The sequence below is a fragment of the Parasteatoda tepidariorum genome, chromosome 4, assembly GCF_982258835.1.
Source record: "Parasteatoda tepidariorum strain Cologne lab strain chromosome 4, Ptep-v5.0, whole genome shotgun sequence".
Classification (NCBI taxonomy): domain Eukaryota; kingdom Metazoa; phylum Arthropoda; class Arachnida; order Araneae; family Theridiidae; genus Parasteatoda; species Parasteatoda tepidariorum.
The window spans coordinates 55,084,031-55,093,769 of record NC_141758.1 but is presented as its reverse complement, the minus strand read 5'-3'; positions in this window follow the sequence as shown (position 1 = coordinate 55,093,769).

Here is a 9,739-nt window from a genome sequence, read left to right as displayed (position 1 = left end):
GAATCCCTATTATACCAACGTGCGAATTCAATTTAAACACATTCAGTTCCCCATTAGATTGGCATTTGCAATGACTATTAATAAATTTCAAGGCCAAGCAATGTCTGTTTGTGGCTTTGATTTGAGCACACCATGTTTTTCACACGGACAATTATACGTCGCATATGCTCTCGAGTGGGCAAACCATCCAGTTTATTTGTGTTAGCTAAAGATAAAATGACAAAAAATATTATACACTCCATTGCACTAAGAGATTAATATTGTTGTCTAATATTTTCAGAATTCGTTGTATATATAATTTATAAAAAAAAGTTACAATAAATTTTAAAAAATTGTTATTTGGTGTGTTGTTATTTTCCCATTCCGTCATCGTTCACAGCGCTCCATGCCTCTTCCACTCATATACCCCATACGCACACAGTTACAATAAATAAGATATATTTCCATACGCTAGAAATAAATCATACTAGTGGGCTGAGCCCCCTGCTCGCTAACGCTCGCCAACCACCGAAAATTGCTACGCAATCTCATATGGTTTGCTTCGCAAACCAAGCTCGCTTCGCTCGTTACTAACTTAAGTACATTGCAAATGCACAAAATTCTAAGAATTCATCATTCAAATCCATATAACAACTCTTTTTTTTAAAAAAAAAAATTGCATCTTTTCAGTAAATAATTAGTCATTAAAATAAATTTGAATTCAAATAAATGACATGTAATTAGTTAAACCTATTAGAAATGTGCTATAGTATAAAATCTTAAAGCGTAACAGCACGACTGAGACTCGTTTTTCAATGACTAACTAATAACAATAATAAAATAAATAAATTCGTGATATAAATCAAAAATCGTCAAATGAATTCGAAATATATAAAATTCGTGAAAAAATGAGTTTTTGACAAAATACTAAAATAGAGATCTATCGACAAAGACTACTCACTTCTGCCTAGCTTAATAGTATGAGATTGCCGCAGCTGATGCTCTCTCAGGTTATTTCAGTTTCCATTTTTAAAAGCGCTATATGTTGAGCCACTTCAGCTAGATTTGGCATGTGACATTTTTAGCGGCAATCATTGGTCGATTTTCTAGCGTTGCCATTCGGGGAGTTGTAATGAGACTTTTTTTTGTCGCCTAGTAAGAGAAATATATATATAGATGGCAAAACAACGTTTCCCGGGTTAGCTAGTACATATATATGTAATAACAGGGCTCCAACCCTGTTATCAGTGTTGTATTTAGCTTGAAATAATTGCAGTCTTAAGCCATCAGACGTTCTAAACAGGTTTATTTAAATATAGGCTGGTATTGCTAACAATTCACGTCCCCACTCCTGCAAAGGAGGGGGAGTGGACAAGACTCCGGACAATCCCGGTACAGCTTATCGGGATCACATCAAGATGAAAAGGACACGCAAAACTATGCGTTCTTACGTTTTATACCAACATAGATTTGAAGTAAAAAGGCACCTTCGTACATTCCTTGTATCCTTACGCATTAAGGAAAATCATTTCTGCTTCCTTATATGGAATTGAAAGAGGGAACGATTCTAAAAATAACTCTTCCTTTGAAATATAAATCTATTTATATTTCAATGGTATGTTTTCAGCCTTGAATTCCCAAAATAGAATCTCTCTACGCTTATTCTTTAACAAAGACATTTTATGAAAACGAAAGAGATTTAATTCTTTTATTAATACAAAAGTATTTACTTTTTGTATTACATATATATATATATATACACTGGTTATCATAAATTAAGGAAAATTCACAAAAATCGCGATAACTCAAGAAATTACACATGGAATTTTATGAAACTTACCCACAATATACAACACATAGTAAGGTATTAAACAACATAAAAAGAAATTATCAGACATTAATAGTAGTATAGAAATTAGCACATGTATAAAATAAACAAATTGGAAGTATCGGTTTGCAATAGAAAAAGTACCTTTAATATGGAATATGATTGCCTCTAGAAGCAATACAGCACAAACAGCGATGTGTGATGCTTTCAATTATGCGGTCTATCAGTTCAATAGGAAGTGAGAGCCATTGCTCTTGTAAAGCAGTTGCAAGCGTGGCAAGGGTCTGAGGGGGCGGATTGATGGCAGATACACGCCTCCCTAGAGCATCCCAAACGTGCTCGATAGGATTCAAGTCCGGGGATCGAGCTGGCCACTCCATGCGAGTAATTGTTTCCTGTTGAAGATAATCATCAACAATGCGAGCTCTGTGTGGTCTTGCATTATCGTCCTGTAACAGGAAGCAATCACCAATTGCCCCGGCATATGGGCGCACATAAGCATCAAGGATGTTGTCTCGATAAACCTGAGCATTCACGGTTCCCCTTGGAAAGACATGGAGGTATGTGCGCCCTCCTAAGGATATGCCTCCCCAAACACAGACACTGCCTCTTCCGTATGCATCTCTTTCACGGATGTTTGATGGATGATAACGGGTCCCAGGTTCTCTCCATATCAAATAACGTCTACTGTCACTTTCTAGACTAAACCTGGACTCATCCGTAAAGAGAACAGGCCTCCATTGATCTGACGTCCAGTGGACATGTTGTCGGGCCCACTGCAAACGGTCTCTCCTATGGCGTGATGTGAGCGGCACGCAAATGGCTGGTCGTCTCGCATACAGACCACCTTCGTGGAGCCTTCTGCGCACAGTTGACGTTGACACCAACCTTCCGGTGGCTGCAGCAAGAGAGGATCTAAGATGTGTCGGAGTAGCGGTTCTATTCCTGCGTGCTCTTAATGTCAAATATCGGTCATCGGCACTGGTCGTAACAGTTGGCCGTCCTTGACTGAACCTCCTAGATGCCGAATCTGTGGTTTGAAATTGCCTCCAAAGTCTATGAACCACAGATGGACTCACATTTAGCCATCTGGCCACTTCTGATTGACTCTGCCCTGCCTCTAGTCTCCCGATGGCTCTCCATCGTAGTTCTTCAGGCAAATGATGCCTAGAGGTCATTATTACGAATTGGCTATCTCAGATTTTCAATGTCGCAATCACAGTAAAATTTGTGTGCTTTCTCTCAAACTTGGACTTTTATGCTCCAGGCAGATGACGTAAGCCGAGTGCAGCGCCACTAATTTGCATATTGCAATTTTACTCAGCTACTCTTAGTGGACAACATATGCAAATTTTGCACGGTTTGGCTTACTTTTGAAAGAGTTATCGCTATTTTTGTGATTTTTCCTTAATTTATGATAACCAGTGTATATATATTTGAATTTAATCATTTAAATGTATTTACTACCGGGAAAAAAATAAAACAGTAAATATAACTTTAAAAAAAAAATTTCAATTTGAGTGTCTATTTGGCTTTTCAATACGAATTCTTATTTTTAATTTTGAACTTACGGTTTGCAAGTTAATGCTTTAAGAAGTGGATCTTAAATGTTATCAGATTTTTTTCTCGTGATATAATAGCATACAACGAAATAATACATTTAAAATTACATTGAATATAAATTCGATTAATTTTGTGTGACATTGGAAATCGTAAATTCTAAATTGTTTGTAAAGAATCATTTTGACGAATAAGGAAATTTCATGATAAACGATGCATCACAGAATGAAAACACGAAAAAGAGAAGGTCGAAATGCGCTAAAGATTTTCCTTAAAGAATTTTCAAAATAAATAATTGGCTCAATCAAGAACATTTCCGCATCATTTTCTGATTACAATTAATAATAAAATAATTAACTACCATTAATTTTGCAATCTATATTGAATATTTCGTAAACATGATTAATTTGAAGTAATGTTTTAAATTTTGTGTTGCTCACATTTCTTCAGTTGAAAAGTTTGTAATCCGAAAAAAAAATCTAATTTGATATAAAAATAAAATAAAAAAAGACTGAAGAATGCAAAATTTAATTTCCTTTTGACCTAAAACCCATTTCATTAACACAGCCTCAACAATAAACTATTTCTATTCTCTTAGTAAATAGAATACACATCTCAGGGTGAAGCGATTTCCCAATTCTCTACACTTTTCCCCAAACAGCTACCATGATTCCGGCAAATATTATTTACCCACCCCCACCTTTATATTCCGACTTTTTACTGAAATGTACTGCCGTAGAGAAAAAGCGGTAGTGGAAAAGTGCGCAGAGTGGGAAAAATTCGCAAACTTGAGACACCTATTTTATTTACTAAGAGTGTAGTAGGGCTTACTTTTATTATTTTATTTTATATTGAAATTCGATTCATATCGGATATGCGACTATCAATCAGTAGTCAGTTTCGTAGCCTCTTAATTCTAAACCCAGCATAAACAAACTTCCTGATTTTATTTTATATTATAGCCGGCGTTGAACAGCCGACCCAATTTTGAGTTTATAACTTTCGATGTTCAAAACCGTAGCCTTGTAATTTTGAACCCAATTCAGAAAACAAGGGTACTAATGGGTATTGGGACAAACTAGCCTTCGTGGAGGGCTTTTTGATGGAACTAACCCGCATTTGCGTTACGCGGAGAGGAAACCTCCCACGGTTTGCTCGACGGCAAAGGTTTTCTGATTCATAATCCGTCTACAACTGATGGTATTTTACGTCAGCACTGTGGTCCGCGCAAGCTGGGAGCAGAATTCATATCAAGCATCCACCGATGGGATCAGAACTTCAGTTACCTCATTGGGAGGGGATTGCTTTAGCTATCGCGGCTCAAACTCCCGGATTTAGAATTTTGGGATAAAACTTTATTCGTGGACTTATTTTATGACGATATATGGAGAGGATAACTACTGAAACTTCCCACGGTTAGCCAGACGACAAGGCTATATAACCAACGATTCTTCTAACGCTGGAGATATTTTATTTCATTATGATGACGGGAGTAAAAAACATGAATGAAAAAGCCATTGCCAGGAGGCGAGCGCTTTATTCTCTGGACAATCACGACTTCTGGTAAAGTTTGTTGGGTTTTGAACACAATGGTATATCCGCGACGAAGTTGTCCTAAAGCATCTAATAAACAAACTAAATTGGATAAACGAAAAATATTGGACAGATTGAAACTATAATTTTAAAAGTGGACGTTTCAGCAAGGCTGAAAAGTTTTTTCCAAGAATTAACATTGTTTTCTTCTTCAGCACTGACTAGAAAAAAAATTGAATCTAGACAAGAAAAATATTTAACCAGGGGATAATCTAAGACAGTGTTTCCCGAACTTATGACTTTTGTGTACCCTTTCTAAATTTTTCGTAACCGCTGTGCACCATTAATAAAAAAATTAACGTGTTTTTGTTTTAAAAATGTGCTTATTTTTCTTTCTTGGTACGAAGTTTTATTAATAACTTTATTGGATCAGTGAGAAGGATGATATTGTTTTTGCTGTGATAACAGTTATAGGGACAAATATTATATTTCATAAAAATAATCAAAATAAGTAGAATTTATTACAAACCTTTATTATAAGAAATTGCACTAAAGTTAAAAATCATAACTGGCTGATGACACCACTTATTATTAACTGTTGACTCTGCAAAAAATAGCCAATAGAAAAATATGTAATCGTAAATTTTCATGGCTACCTTTGCTTTTAAATAAAATTGTTTGAAATTTTCCTTTGTTGCAAGATATTTCGCTTAAGTTTGGTACCCTCGCCGAGTTTGTTCCCGTACCGATTTGAGTAAATGCTTTAACTTTTGGAACAAGGAATATCCCAGGACATTTTTTTTAAAGAAATTATCTACACTGTGAAAAATATAATAAATTAAGACAGCTCGAAATTTTTTTTAATTTGTATTCATTTAAATTTTTAATTACAATAATTTTAAAATAAAAAACAGTAGACTTTCAAATAATATTTTTATCATTCACTTCACGAATTCTAAGATATATTTTAATAAAAATGCTTAATTATTCCTTAGTTTTAATTTTTTCCCCAGAGAAATGTCATATTTTTCTTCCAGTTATCCCCTCTCCTAACAAATTGATTAAACTTTTTACTGTAAGAATAAAATTTAATATTATTTGGTTTAAATTTATAAATAGAAAAAAAAAAAAAAAACTATTTGTATTCTGTATTTCTTGTTGGTTAATAAAAATTATTCTAAATCTATGCATACAGGGTGTGACAAAACAAATGGTCACAACTGTAGGGCGTGGAACTTGATCAAAACAAACACCTTTCTTCAACCAGTAAAGCAAAGGGCGAGTCATTACAAGCCGCTGATTCTGGAGTTACATTAGTCTAGGATACGAAATAACTGAATTTTGTCTTTCTGAACAAATCAGTTGACTGTCTCTTATCCATATCGATCTGTTCAGCAATTTTTTTTTCAGCCAACTTAATTTTAGAAAAAAAAATCCATGACTTTTAGGAAAATTTCAATGTAAATCCATATCTTATCTACAGGGTGTCCCAAAACGAACACATAAACTCTGCACAGCTAGACTCCTCGTTGGAAGTACATAAAAACTGTCCAAAGAAGCGTTCCTGTACGATCCATATTTTACGAAAAAAAATACGAAAAACAAAGTATGACGTCACTGCCGGTGCAAGAAAAAAAACACTTTATTGGACATATCCACGGCGTACTCAAGCCTGCCTCGACATGCACTTTGAACATCTGATTTAAATTGTGCATAGTATACTGCTGTTGATATGTTCAATAAAGTGGTTTTTCTTGCACCAGCAGTGACGTTATAGTTTGTTTTTCGTATTTTTCTCGTAAACTATGGATCGTACAGGAACGCTTCGTTGGGCAGTTTTTATGTACTCCCAACGAGGAGTCTAGCAGTGCAGAGTTTATGCGGTCGTTTTGGGACACCCTGTATATCACCCAATTTTTAATCGAGAAACTTTAATTCTTTTTCTGTGAAAACACATCAGGCTCAATCTGTACTCTCAATAAATTATTCATTAAGATTTTGAGAGCAAAAATTTTACAACAAATAATTGCAATAGATATTAGAATTATTCAAATCGAATCTCAATAACTGATTACTGACAATCTAACACTGGTTATTTACCAGGTATAATGTAGACATTTTCCAGGCCCCTCTCTATATAAAAAAAACAAAAACTTTACTTGACTGTTTTTTTAGAGTCAAATTAAAATTTCCTGAGAATTCCAGGTTTTTCCTAACCAATTTGAACCCTGCTTGGGGACATCAAAAATTTATATATGTGTAAAAATTATAAAAGCTATTGATAAAATAATTCTATAGTATAATAAATTATATGAATTTCGTTTAAATATTAGTGGAGTACATACTTCATAATTAGCATTTGAAAAGTACTGTGCTACTTATTTTTTAAACACATTGCCTTTCGATAGCTAGAGGGCAATATAAAAATGCAGGTAGACTGTAAAAGATAGATTTGTCTTGTTACAGTTTAACAGTAAGAGAAGTTCACATTTGTAATAACTTATGTTACGTACTTTAAAAATGTCTTTATTATATGTATAAAAAGAAAGAAAAGTGAATGAACTCCATAAGCCCCTATTTCCTTTATTGTTTGAACATAATTATTTGCTATTAAATTGGTTTCCTTGTTAACCAGATAATAGAACATGTAAAACAGAGTTATAAAGAAAAATAACTTAATCTAATATACAAAATTTTACGACCAGATGAAATGAACTAAAAGCAACTTTATGTAAATATTTTGCTCTCATTAAAAACTGGCAAATCAAAAATAAATATTTACTTTGATTACTTAGCTTTTAAGCAAAGTCAAAAACGTTAAGCACTTCGAGCACTTAAGCAATCAGCACTTCTGCCAGAGTGAAAATTCTCCCCCCCCCCCCAGAACCGAGCAGAAGTTTTTGTTTCCCTTCGAAACAAAAATAATAAATAAAGAATGAAAAGGTAAAAAAAAATTAGTTTGAAATTTTTTTCAAAAATGTAAATTTTTGTTAGAGCAAACTAAATGTTTCAGGAAACGGCGTCTCCCCCAACTACTGCTCTGCTCAGACTTACTAAACTGTCATTTAGAAAATTCCCTCACTATGCTCTTATATTGTGAAAGAAATTAAGACTAGAATATTAGTAATTGAAATGGAGGAAATAGTTATATTAAATTTGAATGAAACAACATAAATTGAAAATGCATTTTATTAAATGGCACACACATATATAATACTTCAAACCTAACATAGTTAGAATATCCTTAATTGGCTGAGAACACATCAGCTGTATGGTGAATATACTTTTCATAAAACTATCTAAATATAGAACACCATATATATTGAAGTACATGAAAGTGCAGACTCACACTTAAAGAGAATAATAAAAACAATATATAACTTAAAAATAACAAGTTTAAACATGTACAATGAGTTGCAATAAGAATATATATATATATTGAAAAATGTATTTAGAACAGAGGAATATTCAAACAGCAGTAGACAATATTACATGAAGAATTTTGTTAAATTAAGAGATAAAGCAAAATTAAGAACAGTATATTTTTCAATATAAGCTTTAGTAATTGATTATACAATTTTTTCTCCCATTTATATTGGATTATTAATTAAAGTATTATAAAAATTATTCAAACTTACTACTATGCATCGTAGGGTAGGTATACAGCCATAAGTGACAAAGTCACTAATGTATCCAACTCACTTGTTAGTTAAATATTTGGGTAAAAAAGCTCAAGCTAACACCTAGCTAATTATAATCGATCAACACGGGCCAAAAATAATCAAGTTTTTCAGATCAAAATCTCTAGAGCTAAAAATATCCATGTCTAGATGGTTATACAATTGACTTGGTCACCTTTGGCAGTATATACGCAATATCTAACAAAATATTTTTGAATTAAATTTTAATCTTAACCAACTTTAAAATAAATAAATGTATTTAATTTTAAGTTAATTCTAAATTTTAAAAATTTATTATGTTACATTTTTGTTATTATACTTCAGTTAACTTATGATGGAAAAGAAATTTGCTAAATTATTTTATCAATAGTTATGTGGCTAACAGCAACGGGTTAACAATAATCATATGTTTAAAAAACCTTATTTCGTTTCAATGCTTATTAATAATTTTCAACAATACATTTTAAGTATGATAAATGGAAGCCAGAAGATTAAACATATTACATATCTAAACTACGTATCCTACAATATTTTTTGATAATGAAAATCAAAAATAACTTGAAAAAATTCAGTGATTTTACTACTTATTGATAAGGTGGAGCTACATACAACAAATATTATGAATTCATTCTTTAATTTCAGAACAGAGAATGCGATTAAATAAATAAAGCGAATTTTTGGATGTTTTTAAAATGCATTTGAAATAATAAACGAAAATGAAACTAAATAATTTAAGTACATGTTGTGTATTAAAAAGTGAAAGAAAGTAGTATTCATCATGAAATTTATAAAATCATGTGATTATTAATTAAAAGATAAACTAAAATAATAAGCCTAATCTAAAGATGAAACTAAGTATTTCACACAGTTCTTAGTTAAAAATTAGATTTATGGATATTTAAATTCACTTGATTACTTTTTTATGTATATCTGTAATAATAAATAAAAATGAATGAAATAAATCAAAGTACTTGTCTTCTTCCAAAAATAAGTTATTATATAAAATTATGAGGGAATCGAAAATAAAGAGGAAAAAGAATTTGTACAATTTAAATCCGAAGTTAAGTACAAAACAAGCAATCAGTAGCAACTTTTTTTTAAGCTTTGAGAACATTATCCATATGAAAATTCTTTAATATATATGAAAATCATTCTGAAA